Source organism: Salmo trutta, chromosome 14 (assembly GCF_901001165.1).
Source record: "Salmo trutta chromosome 14, fSalTru1.1, whole genome shotgun sequence".
Lineage (NCBI taxonomy): Eukaryota > Metazoa > Chordata > Actinopteri > Salmoniformes > Salmonidae > Salmo > Salmo trutta.
Window position 1 is genome coordinate 18,704,605 of NC_042970.1, and position 21,184 is coordinate 18,725,788.

Sequence of the window (21,184 nt, forward strand, 5' to 3'; positions counted from 1 at the left end):
CATCACTGTCACCAGAACACTTGTGGTGGTAATATACACTATATAATATATACTATACAAAAGTATTTGGACACCCTTTCAAATAAGTGGATTCAGCTGTTTCAGCCATAACCGTTGCTGACAGGTGTATAAAATCGAGCACACAGCCATGCAATCACCATAGACAAACATTGGCAATAGAATGGCCTTACTTAGTGGCTTTCAACATGGCACCGTGACAGGATGCAACAAGTCAGTTTGTCACATTTCTGCCCTTCTAGAGCTGCCCCGGTCAACTGTAAGTGCTATTATTGTAAAATGGAAACGCCTAGGAGCAACAATGGCTAAGCCGTGAAGTGGTAGGCAACACAAGCTCACAGAACGGGACCGTTGAGTGCTGATGCACCTAGTGCGTACAAATAGTCTGTCCTCGGTTGCAACACTCACTACCGAGTTCCAAACTGCCTCTGGAAGCAACATTGGCACAAGAACTGCTCATTGGGTGCTTCATGTATTGGGTTTCCATGGCCGTGCAGCCGCACACAAGCCTAAGATCACCATGCTCAATAAGAGTTGGCTGGAGTGGTCTAAAGCTCGCCGCCATTGGACTGGAGCAGTGGAAATGCGTTCTCTGGTGTGATGAATCACGCTTCACCACCTGGCAGTCCGACGGACGAATCTGGGTTTGGCGGGTGCCCGAATGCTAGTGCCAACTGTTAAGGAGGAATAATGGCCTGGGGCTGTTTTTCATGGTGCTGGCTAAGCCCCTTTTTTCCAGTGAAGGGAAATCTTAACGCTACAGCATACAGTACAATGACATTCTAGATGATTCTGTGTTTCCGACTGTGGCAACAGTTTGGGGAAAGCCCTTTCCTGTTTCCGCATGACAATGCCTCCATGCACAAAGTGAGGCCCATACAGAAATGGTTTGTTGAGGTCAATGTGGAAAAGCTTGACTTCGTTGCATAGAGCCCTGACCTCAACCCTTATCAAACTCCTTTGGGATGAATTGGAACACCGACTGCGAGCCAGGCCTAATCACCCAACATCAGTGCCCGACCTCACTAATGCTCTTGTGACTGAATGGAAGCAAGTCCTCGCAGTAATGGTCTAACATCTATTGGAAAGCCTTCCCAGAAGAGTGGAGGCTGTTATAGCAGCAAAGGGGGGACCAACTCCATTTTAATGCCCATGATTTTGGAATGAGATGTTCGAAGAGCAGGTGTCTATATACTTTTGGTCATGTAGTGTGTAACCTCTGTTATTTGAGTTTTGAATCTCACTATTTCAAAGTGAGCTGTACTGATCACATTTTACATTAGAATTGTGCCTTCCGCTGCCCAGGGTCTCAGTTGTAGAATTTGGTTTAAAAATGTATTCAACTTGGTCCTATATTTGTGAGTTTTGTTGCATTTGTTGTTCGAGGGTAATGGAAAAATAAAATGTTTTTAATTTGTGGGAATATTCTGATGCTTTGGTCTTGGCCGCATTATCTCCACCTACTGGTGACTTTTTGTTGTATATTTCACTTGCATTTCTGCTGCAAGTCACTTAATAATACAGAGTACTAATAGTACTACTGATACTCTGCTCAGTATCATCACCCCTGAAAAAAATAAAAATGTCTGTGTCCTTTGCCACGTAGCAAGAGTGTTTATTTGCAAAGTCCTATGCTTGTCCATATTTGTTCACACACTGCAAGCACTGGTTCGATCAACCTTGGCAGTAAATAAGTAAAATATGAATATTATCCCAACAGGATGCCTGTTTTTGAAATGTAGGTGTGTGTTGTCAATTTCTAGGCTTTGTGTTTTTTGCTTACAAATACAGTATGGACAGATGGGTGAAATGTCCTCAGACGTCATTATCTGTGAACCCTCCCCAGAAGTGGCTTCCTTTCATTACATGTAGAACGTTAGTCATGTATTGTTCCTCTGTTGCTCATCATGCCCTCAGCAGCAGGGGAGAACATCATATGAAAGCCACTCCCTTTGGAAATTGAGAGTAGATTATTTTCATTTGCTTAATTACCTAATTAACAGAAAGCTAATTACTTTGTTGTGTGCATGAGTGCATATGGAGAGGGTGTTACATAATTGATAGTAATCCTCAATTAATTTGTTTTAAAGCAGCACTCTATCAAGTCAAGGCCTAATCCACAGCATATTAGCAACATCAAACCAACAATATGTAAAAACAATTCATACAAAAACACTTTTGTTAGACACCATTGAGCTTTATATGCCCTATATTCAAATGCAGATACATTTAGCTGACTTTGTAATTGTGTGTTGTATTATCTTTTAATGGATCAACATTTTTAATTGGAAGTTCACCTAGAGAATTATCTTTTTTTGATTACATTGTATGATTACAACTTTGATGCAAATTGAGAGGGGTGCTGTTGTTACTATAAATGCCCACTATCAAAATAAAGAAAGTCGCACACACCATATATAAACTCCCAGCAATTTAATGGGTATTTACCAACGTTTCGGCATCACTGTGCCTTCCTCAGGGTAATGTCATGAATACTTGAACCAGACATTACACTGAGGAAGGCACAGTGATGCCGAAACGTTGGTAAATACTTATTAAATTGCTGGGAGTTTATATATGGAGTGTGCGACTTTATTTTGATAGATTATAGTTTATTCGCCGTTAGCACCTCCACACAAACACATTTTTCTGGGTGTGCGCCAGCTCATGTTTTTTAAGTTACTATAAATCTCTGCATCATCACTGAACAAAAATATGAACTCAACTTCGAAAGTGTTGGTCCCATGTTTAATGAGCTGAAATAAAATATCCCAGAAATGTTCCATATGTGCAAAAGCTTATTTCTCTCACATTTTGTGCACAAATTTGTTTACGTCCCTGTTTGTGAGCATTTTTTCCTTTGCCAAGATAATCCATCCACCGGACAGGTGTGGCATATCAAGAAGCTGATTAAACAGCATGATCATTACACAGGTGCACCTTGTACTGGGGACAATAAGAGGCCACTAAAATGTTCAGTTTTGTCACACAACACGATGCCACAATGTGTCAAGTTTTGATGGAGCGTGCAACTGGCATGCTGACTGCAGGAATGTCCACCAGAGATGTTGCCAGAGAATTTAATGTTAATTTCTCTACCATAAGTCGCCTCAATGTCATTTTAGAGGATTTGCCAGTATGTCCAACCGGCCTTACAACTGCAGACAACGAGTAACCGTGTCAGCCCAGGACCTCCACATACGGCTTCTTCACCTGCGGGAACATCTGAGACCAGCCATCCGGACAGCTGATGAAACTGTGGGTTTGCACAACCGAAGAATTTCTGCACAAATTGTCAGAAACCGTCTCGGGGAAGCTCATCAATTTGTTCATCGTCCTCACCAGGGTCATGACCTAACTGCAGTTCAGTGGGCAAATGCTCACCTTTGATGGCCACTTGTACGTTGGAGAAGTGTGTTCTTTACAGATTAATCCCACTTTCAACTGTACCGGGCAGGTGGCAGACGGAGTGTAAGGCGACCAATGGGTGAGCGGTTTGCTGACGTCAATGTTGTGAACAGACTGCCCCCATAGTGGCGGTGGGGTTATGATATGGGCAGGCAGGCATAAGCTATGGACAACGAACACAATTGCATTTTATTGATGGCAATTTGAATCCACAGAGATACCATGCCGAGATCCTGAGGCCCATTGTCGTGCCATTCATCCGCCGTCATTACCTCATGTTTCAGCATGATAATGTACGGCCCCATGTCACCAGGATCTTTACACAATTACCGGAAGCTGAAAATGTACCAGTTCTTCCATGGCCTGGATACTCACCAGACATGTCACCCATTAACTGTATTTTGTATTTTTCTGTAATATTTTCTGTACCGGTACACACTGCTATTCCCCTGTTTTGCCTTCTTGCCAGGTCGCTGTCGCAAAATAGCTTTTTAACCTCAATGGGTCTTACCTGGTTAAATAAAGGTAAAAAACAAATATATATATAAAAAAATACATATAATTAACCATGTTTGGGATACTCTGGATCGACATGTACAACAGCGTGTTCTACTTCCCGCCAATATCCAGCAACTTCGCACAGCCATTGACAAGAAGTGGGACAACATTCCACAGGCCACAATCAACAGCCTGATCAACTCTATGCATAGTGCTATACGTCAATCTGTGGGCAGAGTTCTGTCATGCCCATAGTGTGGAAAATAGGTAAGTGCATGTGACAATCAATTTCAAAACTAGATTAATTTCACCATAAACATTGTCTGATTGATCAGACAGCTTTTGTTTTCAGGATCAATATTAATTTCCAGTGCAAGATGTGCTGTTGTGTGAATTTGAATTCAATTAATCTATGATTCCTCCCCTATCTTTTTATTTATAATATCCTATGTTGGAATAGTTCATTTAGTTAATTTCCCTATTCCCCAGTATTAAGGGGTGTCCATAGATATTATTCTATGTATTCTTTTTGTTTGTATTTTGGGTGTAAGTACTGTATATTTGTTACACATAATCTTGTCTGTTGTATGTTTTCTTCATTGACAAAAGTTTCTTTCTAATTTAACACCCTGTCTGACTGCAGTTTTTGGACTTCACATGGACCGAACACAACTCCCACGCTTGCATGTTTCTGTGGCTGTATGGGAGAAGAGCAGAGGACTACTGAACACAACCCTGTGGCCTGGTCATGCTAACCATGCCAGGTTTGATGTGTCTCTTCCACACCTTGTGGCTGCTTGTTTCTTCTCAACTTCTTTACTAGCAGAATATCCACTATGACCAGATGTGATAACAATACGTCTCTACTATGTCACCAGTACTCTTTACTATATAGCTTTGTGTTTTTTTCAGGATTGTTAAACTGAAATGTGACTTTCAGCTGCAGAGAGCTCTATTTAAGGAATTGTCTATACAGGCATAGACTTGATGTCTACCTGAGAATGTAACTTTTTGTGTGACTAACGACTTAGATATTTGGTTATTAAAGTGATAATTCACGTGTTTACTGTTTTATCATGTGAGGAGTAATAAGACAGTAACGGCTTCAACTGCTGTCAGTGGGTGGCGCTCTACACCAAAGAAACAGCGATTCTAAGAAAACCCATCAGCCATGTTGTGCCACTTAGATGCAGCCATGATACATTTACTGTCTTTTGTAAAGAAATCAACGGTGCTTTTGCAGACTTTGATCAAGGACAAAGAGACTTAAAATATTTTCTATTGAGGCTAAATTAATGTTGCTTTTCAACAAGTGTTAACTGGACTATTGGACCGACCCATGATAATTCTCTTCTGTAGGGGGCAAATGACAGACTTTTTAATTACTGCCATAATGTCTTAAGTCCTTCAGTGACAGTAAATCGAGCAGAAACGGGGGAACATTCCGTTTTCACAGGCAGGTCGCTGAAGGCAGTTATTATCGGCTTATAACATATATTTTGAAGTAACTAATAATGCACTTTATAATATAGGGGAAGGAGTTAGTGAAGTGAATGTATAACGCAATAATTTACAAAAATATAGCTATATAGCTTGTGTTGTGGAGTGTCGCCACGCACATGCTATAAGCGAAGTTAAATTAATATATCTCTTATTAGTCTGGGACAAAAACATTTTTTTCCAACAAAGTTAAGGCTGAGACATAGGAGTCTAGTTTGCCCCTCTATCGAACTTTAACCTCTCGAACTCCCTCCTTCCATTGGACAAAGTGCAGAAAAAATAAAACTCTTTCTGCATCAATTGTAATTAGATAGCTTACAGCTAGACATTTTTACTTCATGACAAGCCGTTGGTATCGACCCTTTCTGCTAAAACTAATGCATCATTACATCTCTCACCAAAATTGCATTATTTGAAATGGCTACTACTGTGTATTGTAACTGGTAACGAATATGACTTCTGTCAAAATTCTGTGAAGATCTACAATGAATGTTGTTTACCCAGCAGGTGGATATGACGTCATGGATTTGGAACATCAGAAAATAACATCCAAATTCGCGATTATTTTTTCTTTCAATGGAATTAAAATGTAATAACATTAGAAAGAGCTCGCTCTCGTATTCGAGACAGAACGTGGCGTGAAGTCTAGATTATTTAACCGGTAACAGCGCTCTCCGTGAATGTAGCAGAGATGTTTCCTCGCAGTTAAAGTTAGTCCCCCAAGCGGAGTAATGTTGGTAGTATTTACAGCGTGAATATTGCATGCTTACTTGGTACACAAGATCGCGTGTACAGTTCATTATCTCTAGCACAGAATTGTCTACTGCGTGCACCTACCATTGTCGATTGGGTAAGTTTATCGTATTATAATGTTGTCTCGTTAGACATTGATTCTACTATTTCAATTTGCTCACATGGAGTTTGTCTTTGTTTCCCAATGTTTTTTTAGAATGGTTTCTATGGCGAAATAAACAAATAAACAACACCAATAATATGACATGAGAGCTGAAATACTGTTTGATGTGTTGTGCTATGCGCTGCAAACAGTGTATACTCTTCGAAAGGCTCAGTGATACAGCATTAGAAGAGACACTGCATTTGCTACTTTTCTAGAAGTTAGGTCGGTAGTTGTTGCTCACTGATTTTCTCATGTTTGTGACCCCGGGTAAATATCCTTTAACACAAGATCAAGTTAGAAGAGCAAGTTATACTTTGTTAAACCATGGTCTTGGTATACTCCGTGTATACGCTTTGTAACTCAACATGAGTTTATTGAATGGAGAGAGGAAATTTAGTGCCGTGATTTCTTTGGACCAAAATCAGGGATAAGGTGCATTTCCCCACGTGGTACCTTCCACAAACTCTTCAAGACGGACCAGACTCACTGTAGATTCACATTTTGACACATTATTATTTCTTATGATTACAGAGTGGGAAGCAATACTTTTGATAGTTCAATCATGTGCATTGATATACCCAAATATGTACCAAGATTTGGTAGTTACTGTTGCACTTGCATGTCTGTAGACTACTCTCATAATTGCAAATCACTATAATAATGTTATAATATTATTATAACGTCATTATAGTGAACTACAATTGTATTGAACACTGGTTTTATACTCTAAGCATCTCTAAGCATATTTTCTAGACTTTTATTATTCGCTACAAGTACTATCCCACTTTGTTGACTTGTTAGTGGTTGGAGGCTGAAAGTTTGACAACACTTTCTTGATTGGGTTTGGGTTGTAGTAGAAGATATTCCACCGCACCAGCTAATGCGAGGCCCATCACCTTCTGGCATGGTGAAATTAGAACATGAACTGATAAATGACTTATGTTTTCTATACAACAAATACCCTATCTACTATAGTATTATGATCTCTTAACAAAATATAATTAGGTAATTAAATGTAATGAACTAACGTAGATAAATGCAAACTTTTAGTTTGTTTGCACTTTTTAATGTCATGTATTTTTTAAGTGTCTTCAGTTATTATACTATTTTGTATTATATTCTATTATTTACTCTTTTTTTTACTATATTAAATCCTCATTATTGCAAATAAAATAACTAGGCCTACAAACTATAACCTGCAGACAGGGTGTATTTTCATTCTTGAATAATTGTAGAACTATACTGAGCATGATTGTTTCCCAAAGCTAAGAGGGAACACAACAAGCACACAACAGTTAGATATTAATAAAGAATCGGAACCGAATCTGCAGCTGGCACCATTGGAGCTAAAACGATCTAAAAAATAAAAGGCAACTGCAGCTTTAACATCTATCATTGGCAGAGCTCCCTCTTCGTTGGTCTTTGGATTAGTCATTGTCTGAGAAAAAAAAAAACTTTTTGTAGGAGAAGTAAAGTAAACAGCCTCCAACAAGCGAACCTTGACAACCCAGATTAAGGAAAACATTGAAGATCAAACAGTGCTGCTGCTGGGCTGTTGTCATGATCTGCCTGAGAGAGAGCTACAGACTATTTGAACAGGCACTGGGGTTTGTGTGCTCACTTATGCAGAAATGGACCTTCGCAAATGCTGACCCAGGTTTAAAAAGCACAGGGTGAACTTTCTTTGCAACTTTACAACCCTGGTGTATAACACAGCCAGTGTCCAGAGAGCCCCAGCCTTTGTTCTCCTGCTGATTCTTCAACCCATGACAAGCATGACAGGAACACACTAACCATGTCCTCTCAGACTGCTTTACACCAGATCAAACTACAGTTCATTCTCTGCCTCTTATTGCAACTGAAAAAAGCAGGGTAAAAAATATTACAATTGAGACGGGCTAGTCTTATGCAGTGTTATTACTTAGCCTCATTGAATTCCTACGCAATCCGTAATGTTCTTTTGTGTTTTCAAAAGTCCATATTTTCAGTTTGGCCTCTTCAATACATACACACAGGCATTTGTTTTGGGTCCTCTGTTTGGAGAGTTGTGACTAACTTGGTGAGAAAGTAAATCAGCCACTCATGCATTCAGTCTGAGGAGGACTCCCATCCCGGAGTGGACGGGCTTGCTCTTTCATCTGAGGGCTCGCTATTTGTGAACACACACTGAAATGCCCAGTGCTGGGTATGGAGTGCTTGTAAACTGACTGTGCCCTCGCTCAATGATAATAATAGTTATTTTTGTCCCAATGTGGGAATGAGGTTTCAAACTATGTAGAGTTTCCAGACTAGGATTGGTATTAGGGTATTTGCTTGATTTATCTTGTAATTAATGCTTAATACAGATTACAATAATTTAATTTATGAATAGCTTCCCCTATGTATCTTGTGTATTTAATTGTGTATTTAACATCATCTCACTGTCGGAACATTCACACCATGAATTTCTCATGTGACTCACACATTTTCACATTAAAATTGGTCTTAAATGTACAGGAAAGGCTTAGAGAATGAATAGTGGGATCCTAAGTAGCACAATTGTGACAAGTAGACCTACAGTATTTATTAGTATGCTATTGCATTCTAATGGAATGGCTAACAAAGGGAAGCAGGACAATATTTGCAGGGTAAAGGTTAGTGTGTCCCACCCCCTGTGGCGTGCCCAGGCAGCTGTTGCCTCTCTGTGCCGTGCCCCTGGCACACTGTGCTCTCCATGCCAGGCTGCCAGGCCATTGGTCAGGGAGTGGACGGCTTTAGGTGAGCTCGGAACGACTCCTCTGTCTCCATGGAGACTGCACACGCTCAGGACAGCCATTAACTCAGCCAACCATTAATTAATGTCTTCCTCTGTCATCTGTCCTTAATAAAGGGAGGAAGGTTGACAAAATGTCACTGGTAACAGGGGAAAGAAAGGAAGTGTGCAATTACTATCAATTAATTATTCATAATTAATTGATTATCGTTGCATGATAAAGAAAGAAGTTGGTTGGCTTTAGTTTAACAAAATTGTAGATATAAAAAAGGAGTTATTTTAGACTGGACATATGAATTTAGTTTATTTCACGCATTCTTTTTTCACTGCATTGATTTTTTTGGGAAGTCCCGTGTGGCTCAGTTGGTAGAGCATGGTGTTTGCAACGCCAGGGTTGTGGGTTCGATTCCCACGGGGGGCCAGTACGAGAAAGATAAATAAAATTAAAAAAATGTATGCATTCACTACTGTAAGTCGCTCTGGATAAGAGTGTCTGCTAAATGACTAAAATGTAAGTCATTAGCTGCTGTTTAGTTTGTTTATCATTTTCATGTATATTTCATAGTGATGATTTTTCTTTGTTGATACAGTAGAGTATCGCAGTATCCTTTTTGACTATTATATCGATTCTATGACTCCCAAGTATCGATTCTCATTTTGCTAGGTAGTTAACGTTAGCTAGCGCTTGTTGGCTGTACCTGTGCCAGAACTCCGGTATTTCTCCATCTCTAGCTTGTTCTCTATCTTCTTTTTAAATGGTGAGCCAACATGTTTTTAGCACTTTTATTTCCATGACTGATCAAAACTTGTTTCCTCATGGCTCTCTCTTGTCCTTCTGCAGCAGACATGGCGAGCAATATGTTTGGAACATCGAATCGCAATAAAATTGGAGTATTGAATCGCAATAGATATAGAATCATCAGAATCACAATACATCATCACAATACATCATATCGGCAACTAAGTATTGTGATAATATGGTATCGTGAGGTCCCTGGCAATTCTCAGCCCTAATATTTCATGTTATACTGTACATCAGGAGTTACCAATCTCTTTTTTCCTGTGACCGCATTTTGATATATAAAAAACAAAATCGGGACTCCACCATATAAAAAAAGGGATGGAATCAACAGCCAATGTTACATTTTTTATTTGGGGCTATGGTAGTCTATTACAAATAAGTCTGACAGTACTTCATTCTGAAGGAAGTATGGTTTGAAGTGACTAAAATGTATTAGAAAGGTATTGGGAAGTTCAGAAGATCATCAGGCAATAATTGTGTATGATCATCTGTGTAGAAAAGAACACCATCTTCGCTTTCAATGATAATGTTATTTTCCCCCCAGGCTGATTTGGTTCGAGTCCTGTCCACTCTGTTCTAACGAGTCATGCGTGGCTTTTGAGCATTTTAGAGGGAAACAAAAGATATACTTGTTCCAAGGGTCATAATAGCTTATAGTTTCAACCGTTCAAAAGTTAGAGCCACATTGTTTAAGCTGCAGTCATTTAACTGTGGCGCTGTGCCACTGCAAAATTATTTAAACTAATAATAATATGTTATTGGGCTAATTTCTGGAGGTGGAAATTATATTTTAGATGGTGTCAGCAATATTTTATTTTCATTCATTTTGGAATAGAATGTCCTTTTAAAAAGTCAACAGAACTGAGCTTTTCAGTCCTTCTACATAAACATTTTGGGGGGACCCCGGACCCCCCAAAAATGGGGGCCTCCTCTGCAACCGCACCCGCCCCCTCCCTGCGACCTTTTCCCCCCACTGCTACACATTTTTCCAGAGGAAACACTGTAGAGCCATATATGTAGGATGAAAACAGAAACCGCTCTGTTTGTCTCAATCGCATTTAGCTGATATCGGAGGTTACTCATGTAACTGTGGTTCTATGAACCAAGCAACACATTTTCAGAGTTTCTCTCGCAACTTCATTTTCAAATCAGGTGAACCCTAGTTTGGGAAACACTGCTGCACATCATACAGGCTTCTCTATTATTTTGTTTTGGTGTATGCCCAACTGAGACAATTATTTTGTTTCACTTGCTTATCATCAATAATCAATTAAAAGGAGATTAAAAAAAATCAGTTCACTTACATACTAGAATGGAAGACTATTAATGAAGACTAATGAAGACTATTGCTTCCCTGTGGCTCAGTTGGTAGAGCATGGTGTTTGCAATGCCAGGGTTGTGTGTTTGATTCCCATGGGGGGCCAGTACGAAAAATAAAATGTATGAAATGAAATGTATGCATTCACTACTGTGAGTCGCTCTTGATAAGAGTGTCTGCTAAATGACTAAAATGTAATGAAAGAGCTGTTTCAATGTGTCTACGGCTGAAAACTTACTCTCTCTGTAGTAGTGTCAGTTTGCATTGAGATGTGAAAACTTTGCAGGAGTGTGTAGGAGTAGAGAGCGTAGTGACTGAGTGAGACCTTACTTTCAGGCTTAATCTACTCATAAAGAAAGCAAATGCCAGTGCAAATTTCAACACTTCTCATATATATTAAAATATGTACATCGTCATTGCTGGTTTTTTTCACACATTTTACTGTAGCACTGACTAGCCTAGTCAAACCTCGATGGGCATCTGAGATGTGAGATATATTTAAAGATTGCTAGGATTGCATCAGTTTTTTAAGGCCCAGTGCAGTCAAAAATGTGATTTTGTGTTTTATATATATTTCCACACTATGAGGTTGGAGTAATACTGTGAAATTATGATAATGCCCTTTTAGTGTAAGAGCTGTTTGAAAAGACCGGCAGATATTTTTGTTATTATTATTATAATTCTATTTCCCCCCCAATTTCATGGTATCCAATTGGTAGTTACAGTCTTGTCCCATCACCGCAACTCGGGAGAGGCGAAGGTTGAGCCATGCATCCTCCGAAACACGACCCTGCCAAGCTGCACTGCTTCTTGACACTCTGCTGGCTTAACCTGGAAGCCAGTCGTACCAATGTATCGGAGGAAACACCGTACAACTGGCGACTGTGACAGCGTGCATGTGCCCGGTCCTCCACAGGAGTCGCTAGAGCGTGATGGGACAAGGAAATCCCGGCTGGCCAGACCCTCCCCAAACGCTTCATGGGTCCCCTGGTCGCGGCCGGGTGCGACACAGCCCGGGATCAAACCCGGATCTGTAGTGACGCCTCAAGCACTGCAGTGCCTTAGACCGCTGTGCCATTCGGGTAGCAAGGCCGCCTGAAATTTAAGCATATTTTGGTGGGATGGAGTTTTAGCCTGCCTGGTAACAACACCAGGCGGTAAATTTGTTAATATTAGACCGATAAGAAAGAGAGTTCCAAACCTCTCTGCCAACCTCTCTGGACCGTTAATGCATTGGTTACAATTGTCATGGTTCCAATCCAAAGTGACCGTCTGGTGGGCATACTGTAGTATACCTTATCCATAGTGGAGAATGGAGATGTGCCCCCCAGGCCAGAGCTCAGGCCAGCATATCCATGTCCGACCCATCAGCTGCAGACCTGGGCTGATTGGAATAGGACTCAGATTATGTGCTGAATTGGCCCGATTGTCACAGATCCCTCTCTGCCAGCTGTGGGGTTGACAGATGAACTGAGGCGGGATCAGACCCTTGGGTGGGTTTCTCCTTGATCCAGGGGTCCACAGTCAGGAGCCACACAGGTTAAGGGAGGGAACCTCACAACACTGCTCCCAGAGACTTTCTAGGAATGTGACTTTTAAAAACACCAAAGTATGCCCCTCTGATAGCCAGAGATATTCTCTTAATTTCTCGTTACTGAACAGATCTAGATGTTTCTGTAATGTTCTGTTACACTGCACTATTTACCTGTGTGTTTTCCATGCAGGTTGTAGTGGTCACGTGATGATATGCACTCATAGCTAATGTTAAGTATTTCATGTAATATGCACACTGATGTGTGCTGTGGTGGCACATTTCCTTATTCCCAGGCTTCTTGGCTGGTAATGAGTCTACACTCTTACCTATCTTGAACCTAAAAGGGTTCTTCGGCTGTCCCCTTTGAAGAACCCTTTTGGGTTCCAGGTAGAACCCTTTACACAGAGGGTTCTACCAAGGGTTGGGCAGTATCCCGATTTTTCATATCGTTATACTGCCCTTTTCTCATCCCGTGATTTACGGTATTACTGTCGTAGTACACACAGGGGTGCTAAAAACGCAAAAAAATTGCCCATTGGGCGTCTATTACCAGAATGTTAACAAAACGTTAGCACAAACTTCTAGCGAATTTCAATAGAGGCTGCTAGCTAAATATGCTAATGAGCACAAATAAAAATAAACTAATTGCAAAGACAGGCAATCCAGCTCATAAAGTTATACAAGTATAGGTAGTAGCTACCGAATGTGGTTTTTGGTGAGTTTGGACATTTACAAGCGAATGTGAATGAGAGACACTGGAGTCGCTAGGGCAACGGCCCTGCCTGCTCTGCTTGGAGAATAGGGGGGAGGAGCAGACGGGCCGAGAACAGAGAGGAGAAAAAATAAAAGCAAGGAAATCAAGATAGCAGCAGTGGCCGCTGTACAGATAACTACTCCAAAGCGCTTTGACTTCTTAAACACGGTAGAAAGCTAACACTATATGATGCCCCATCTCAGCTAACTAGCAAGTTAAACCAAATACCCAGCTGGACTCCCGCTTTCTCCCGTTGTGTTATTTACAAACAAACACATGACTGACTCAACTGTTCTGGGGAACTACAGTAAGCTTCATAATGTAAAATTATGTGACAGGTGAAATGAAGAACGCAATCTGCTTTATCTTCTAACGTCTTGCACAAGTTGACTACAGATAAGAACTTAAGAAATAGTTTCAATGGTATTGACAGTATTGAAAAACCTTCCCGTGGTTTTTTCCAAATACCTTGGTATACGGAATATATGGTAATCCGCCCAAGCCTAGTTCTACATAAATAAAAAAGGGTTCTCCTATGGGGATAGCCAAAGAACCTTTTTGGAACCCTTTTTTCTAAGAGTGTAGAGACACTTCTCCAGGTGAAGGTTCTCATATGCCTGTTTTCCCTGTTGAGTGGTGGCCTTGGTCCCAGCTTGCTGCTCTTCTCAATGACTGAATGCTTGGGAGGGACACTTATGCCCTTTGTCTCTGTGCAAGTTTCAAGGTCCAGATAAGTTGGACCTGAGGCATGCTCTCTATACCAGTGGCTGGATCATGCTGACTTGTCACCATGTGGCCTATATGGAACTTGACTCTTTGGAATCGCTGCTGAGTCAGTTGAGATGGGCTGTTTTGAAGTGGACAAAGGTGGAACTTGACTATATACTCATGTAATTTCCTGGGCTGGCTAATGTACTGAACCCTATTTTGGTATTTGAAGCACAAGCTCATTTTATCTTGCCCATGTTTTTGTAAGAATGCACTATTTACTGAAATTCAGATTTTTTGGGGGACAATTTCCCCAGCAAAATATCTCCAACATTTCTTGGAGATACCTGCACTCCCTTCTGGGTGTTTCACAGGTAGGCCTAAGCAGCAAACCGTTTTAGGCAGACATCAGGGGCCCAGCCATATGCTACAATCTGTGTTCAGCTGCCAGACGAGACCTCTACACCTGTTTCTCTCAGCTGGCCTGTGTGTGTGGTGTGTGTATGTGTGTGTGTGTTTGTACGTGTAGGCACATGTATGTACGAGGTCTCTTGCCATCACCTTAAGGTCTTTGCCTATTGGACAACAGTCCTTCTCATCATACTGATGCTTCCTCACTACTCTGGGATCTGCTATGCTGCCTGTCAGTGAGAATTAACAACACCCAAACATAAGCAGTAATGCCTCCTTCAGAACACAAGAAACACTAGTTGTATGTTGAATGTTGCTATAGTATTTCTCACTACATGTGCATTAAGGCCCAGGGAGCAGAGCACCTCTATGGAAGCCAGCTTCAGCCTTGGCGTCTTTTGTGTATTCTCACTTGGCAGCCTCTCCCTGACAAGAAACATAATATGGCAGGGCCTGCTCTTCCATCACCAGTGCTGGGCGGAAAGTTTCTGTGCTTTGATCATGTTTTTAGGCGCATTGCTCCAGCTTAGCCCTGCCGCTCACGATGTGATAAGCCATCAGAGTACTCAGATCTGAGCCGGCAGCACTGTGGGCTTGAGGAGAGACATGGGAGAGTGTATGCAGACGGGGAGAGCAGCAATGCAAATTTTGTTGACAGTTTGTTAATGCACTCTTTCTCTCTGCCTTTGAATTAAACAATGTTCTCCCTTTGCTCTCCATCTCTCCTCTCAAGAAAAGGACCTGCTTTATTTGAAGTACTACTTTGAGATTGAACAACACTGTTATTCCTATGTTTCCTGGCACCATGTTCACAATTAAAACACCTTTAATTAGAGGTGCATATTAATTACCTTATCAGAGCATGTTTTTAACGATTGAGCAAAATTATGCACATTGAAATGTTCTAAGTAAACGAAACTGATGTAACTTCACTTTGAAGTTGAACGTCCCCTTTGTGTCTAGTCTTCTTCTGCATTAGATGTTAGTACTTAAAACACGGTTTAGAACCCTGATTAAAACATGCTGCTCTTAATTGACTGGTTGTTGCTTATTTATTTGATATGAATTTACCAGCTGGGTGGTAATAGGGGAGCTGTAATTATCAGAGATACACTGCTCTCTAGGAGAGGATCAATTACTCTGATGAACACAGATGAAAGTCTGGAGGTTACTGTTACAAATATTTTGTCTCTGTAAGGTACCAGTGGAAGACAGTAGAACAGGATCGCTGTCCCATATCCCTCGCTGTGGTACACCACAATGCACCTGGATGGACAATTTGGGCAGTACTGTAAAAATGTAAATTGTTGTGTCATTATTAGTCATACATTTGACAATGTTTGAGATGGTGAGCTACGTCAAGTGATGTTACACATGATGGTATTTGATGGACAGACAAGTCAACATCTTGTATACTAGTTTGATTTACTGGGTCAAATAGGATCTCTCCCTCATTGAAACAGTTATCAAAAGAATAACTGTGGATGGTTTACAGCTCCCCCTTCACTAGGCTTACAGTAGGCTGAAACATAACCATGGTGCTCAAGGCTGGTGATTGTGGAGGGCCTTGAGGATTTAGAGCTTCTCATGAGGACACATTACCTTTGTAGATAATAGCTTTGTTAACCTAGATTCATGACTAGAGTCCCTTGAATGTTGAGGTGAAACATACAATATTGCATATTGAAAGGAAAGGCGTTAACCTAAATGAAATCGTACTGATGTGGTTTGTCCAAAAAACATAGTAGACGAATAGATGATGAGGGTGCCTTCTGTTACCTCGATGACTCAGATGACCTGAGAATGGGGGAATTATTTTCTCTCTTCGCTCTCTCTGTCTCTCTATCTCTCTCATTTTTTTTGTGTTACACACACATATTCTCAACCATGTTTGTGTTAAAGCTGCTGTTTAATAGCCCAGTCTCCCAGTAGATCCTCTGACATTGTTGTTGTTTACCTGTTTTGGTTGGAGCGTGTGACTTGTATTTGCCCAGGCTCCTTGGAGGGAGTTTGTTTTAGTTCTCAGTGTTGTGAACAGGGTGGGGCTCCTTTCCCCAACCACTCAGTGAGAGAGATGCTTATTTTCTCAGGTGCTATTTTTTGTTAATTAGTTTGGTCAATAGACTTGCTCAGATGGAATTATGTGTTGGAAGGGATATTTAGCTGACGGTTTGTTTTGGTTCTTGGATGGAGGCACATTTATCTTAACCATGGTTCATGATGTATAGTATGGTCTGGGTAATAGGGGTTGAGCAATGAGCACTCATGCAGTGGCTAAGAAGTAATCATGTACACATAAGTGCAGGAGCACTTAATAAAGGAATTCAGTTTTGCCACAAGTTGGAGCCTTCACATACAGTAGGAATATACACTGAGTATACCAAACCTAAGGAACACACTCCTAATATTGAGTTGCCCCCCCCCCCCCTTTGCCCTCAGAACAGCCTCAATTTGTTGGGGCATGGACTCTACAAGGTGTCGAAAGCGTTCCACGGGGATGCTGGCCCATGTTGACTCCAATGCTTCCCACAGTTGTGTCAAGTTGGCTGGATGCCCTTTGGGTGGTGGACTATTTTTGATTCACACAGGAAACCGGTGCACCTGGCACCTACTATCATAACCTGTTCAAAGGCACTTACTGTAAATGTTTTGTCTTGCCCGTTCACCCTCTGAAGTCGCCTGTGTATTTTTCCATATATACACACATCCTATGTGTTTTAATCAAATCAACTATATGCACTGAGCTTGTCTGATGCTTTAGGAACACTGTTTGATTAAATAATTAAGACACAAATGACTAGAAGGAGGCCGACCGCAATTGATTGATTGTGCTCAGATTTGCTGGGCTGTGTTAAAATAAATGACAGCGAGTGACTATGTCACTAGCACCCGTTGTCTCTCTCTCCTCCCTGCTGCAGTCACCACCACTGAACTTCAACAGTGTTTATTGCGCTGTCCATGTTGCTGAAGCTACAACATAATTACTGCCATTTCTGACTGAAAAGTTATGTTACCGAAATCCCTCATTTGTTTGGAAAAAATTCCCTATTCCCTCAACACTTGCTTTCCTTACGTGACACATGTATGCGTCACATGCACGTGACCAATAGGGTCTGACTTATAGTATATCATAATCACATCAATAAATTGGTTTTAACAAACTCCTAACACATGTGACAGCAAAATGGATATGGAGGAATTGACAAACTCGAAACAGGGGAATGTTTACTGGTTGCTTAGAGGGGAAGTCGGATGTGTGGAATAAATTTGAATTGTTGTGGAAAATACTGGAGATCAAGACAAAGAAGGTAAGGAGCAAGCACTTCGTGCATATTGTGTGTGCCAACAGGTGCTGTTAGGTTACAACAACTTTTCTGACCGTTTGGAACAATGTAAACAACACTAGCAATAGAACAATCGGACTTTGAAAAGGCTTTTGATGAAGTACGACTGGAATTTATATATAAATGCCTGGAATATTTCAATTTTGGAGAATCTCTTATAAAATGGGATAATGTTATGCGTAGTAACCCTAGGTGTAGTAAATAATGGCTACTTCTCAGAAAGTTATAAAATGTCAAGAGGAGTAAAACAAGGTTGTCCACTATCGGCATATCTATTTATTATGGCCATTGAAATGTTAGCAATTAAAATCAGATCCAACAATAGTTGTATGCTGATGGTTCATGTTTTCTTTTAAAAAGAAAATTTGGAAGCCTCCACAGCCTCATAGATGATCTAGATACTTTTTCTAACCTCTCTCGATTACAACCAAATGATGATGTACTATATTCTGTATTGGATCACAACAAAAATGTAACTTTTACATTACCGTGTAGTTCACCAATAATACTCGGTATTCATGTCCCGAAAGAAAGTAATTATCTCATTACAATACATTTTTATAGACTGTTAGATCTTGCTACCGTGGAAAGGAAAATACCTGTCTATTTGTGGAAAAATCCCCCCATTAACTCTTAGTCATATCCCAGTTGACCTATTTGCTTATGGCCTGGCCTACACCTAGTGACTTGTTTATTTTAATTATATGAGCAAAAAATATTCAATTTTATTTGGAATTAAACGGGCCTAGTATTCTATGATGAATATGAATTTGGAGGGCAGAAATTATTCAATATTAAAGCATTGGAACTCTCACTAAAGGCTTCAGCCATTCAAAAGTTATATTTAAATCCGAACTGGTTCTCTAGCAGATTACTAAGGATATCTCACCCCATGTTCAAGAATGGCCTTTTTCTCTTTATTCATATTACAACCTCTCACTTTCGGTTATTTGAAAATGAAATAGTCTCCAAAATATTGCTATTTTTAAAACAAGCCATAGAAAGTTTGTTGCAATTTCAGTGTAATTCACTGGAAAATAACAAATATTGCAAAACATTTTATGGTTGAACTCAAATATATATAAATAATACTTTTAGATTAAAAAAGTATAATCTTTGTAAATGATATCATAAATAGGACTGGTGGAGTTATTTTACACATGCAGCTAATAAAAATATATGGAAATGTCTGCTCTACTCAAAATCACAACCAACTAATTGCAGCATTACCGCAAAAAAAGAAGAGGCAAGTGGAAAAAATGTAAGAAAGTAAGGAACTTGTCTGTCAGCTCTGCATTAAAGACCAAAATTGGCTAAAGAAAATTGTGATAAATAAAAAAGTACACAGTTTCATTTAAGGATCAAAACATTGACAGGTGTGCCGTATAGATTGCAAAATAGTTGGGAAGGGATTTTCGATGTACCGATTCAATGGCACATGGTTTATGAACTGATACATAAAACAACGCTGGATTCAAAACTGAGTTTTTCAATTTAAATGATTATACAAAATTCTTGCAACCAATATAATGTTATATATATATATCCCCATATTTTTGAATGGCAGTGTAAATGTTGCAATTCTTCAGCCATTCCTGAACTTAAGACCAAAAACAAGCTACATTTGGACAGTACCAAAACAAATGATCCAATTATCCTGTCTCTTCACAGAAAAATCTGAAGAGCTGGGATGGTTGTATCCCCATATATATATATATATATATATATATATATATATATATTTGTTTTGGTACTGTCCAAATGTAGCTTGTTTTTGGTCTTAAGTTCAGGAATGTCTGAAGAATTGCAACATTTACACTGCCATTAAAAAATGATCAATTAGCCTTTTAAAATTATAAACTTGGATAAGCTAACACAACGTGCCATTGGAACACAGGAGTGATGGTTGCTGATAATAGGCCTCTGTACTAGAGGTTGACCGATTAATCGGAATGGCCGATTAATTAGGGCCGATTTCAAGTTTTCATAACAATCGGGAATCGGTATTTTTGGATGCCGATTTTAAAAAACATTTTTTTAGACCTTTATTTAACTAGGCAAGTCAGTTAAGAACACATTCTTATTTTCAATGACGGCCTAGGAATGGTGGGTTAACTGCCTTGTTCAGGGGCAGAACGACAGATTTTTACCTTGTCAGCTCGGGGATTCAATCTTGCAACCTTACGGTTAACTAGTCCAACGCTCTAACCACCTGCTTTACATTGCACTCCACGAGGAGCCTGCCTGTTACGCGAATTCAGTAAGAAGCCAAAGTAAGTTGCTAGCTAGCATTAAACTTATCTTATAAAAAACAATCAATCAATCATAATCACTAGTTAACTACACATGGTTGATGATATTACTAGTTTATCTAGCCTGTCCTGCATTGCATATAATCGCTTAGGTACACGTTGCTCCAACCATAAACATCAATGCCTTTCTTAGAATCAATACACAAGTATATATTTTTAAACCTGCATATTTTGTTAATATTGCCTGCTAACATGAATTTCTTTTAACTAGGGAAAATGTGTCACTTCTCTGCAAACAGAGTCAGGGTATATGCAGCAGTTTGGGCCGCCTGGCTCATTGCGAACTGTGAAGACTATTTCTTCCTAACAAAGACAGCCGACTTCGCCAAACGGGGGATGATTTAACAAAAGCGCATTTGCGAAAAAAGCACAATCGTTGCATGGCTGTACCTAACCATAAACATCAATGCCTTTCTTAAAATCAATACACAGAAGTATATATTTTTAAACCTGCATATTTAGCTAAAAGAAATCCAGGTTAGCAGGCAATATTAACCAGGTGAAATTGTGTCATTTTGCGTTCATTGCATGCAGAGTCAGGGTATATGCAACAGTTTGGGCCGCCTGGATCGTTGCGAACTAATTTGCCTGGATTCGACCATATTAATGACCTAAGGCTCGTTTTTCTGTGTTATTATGTTATAATTAAGTCTATGATTTGATAGAGCAGTCTGACTGAGCGGTGGAAGGCACCAGCAGGCTCGTAAGCGTTCATTCAAACAGCACTTTAGTGCGTTTGCCAGCAGCCCTTCACAATGCATTGCGCTGTTTATGACTTCAAGCCTGTCAACTCCCAAGATTAGGCTGGTGTAACCGATGTGAAATGGCTAGCTAGTTAGCCGGGTGCGCGCTAATAGCGTTTCAAACATCACTCGCTCTGAGACTTGGAGTAGTTTTTCCCCTTGCACTACATGGGTAACGCTGCTT

The 21,184-nt window shown here is 40.1% G+C and overlaps 1 protein-coding gene across 7 annotated transcripts in view; it reads left to right on the top strand.

Moving 5' to 3' along the window:
• The first annotated feature begins 5,728 nt into the window (after positions 1-5,728).
• The window catches only part of LOC115207551 (forkhead box protein P1-B), a 241,771-nt gene continuing 226,315 nt past the window's right edge, over positions 5,729-21,184 (top strand). For 3 of the 7 annotated variants that reach the window (XM_029774722.1, XM_029774721.1, XM_029774723.1), the window contains exon 1: positions 5,734-6,274. The gene's annotated coding sequence lies outside the window, so the exon portion shown is untranslated. Of the gene's footprint in view, positions 6,275-21,184 lie in introns of all 7 variants that reach the window. The other 4 variants (XM_029774728.1, XM_029774729.1, XM_029774727.1 and 1 more) reach the window with 3 other exon arrangements.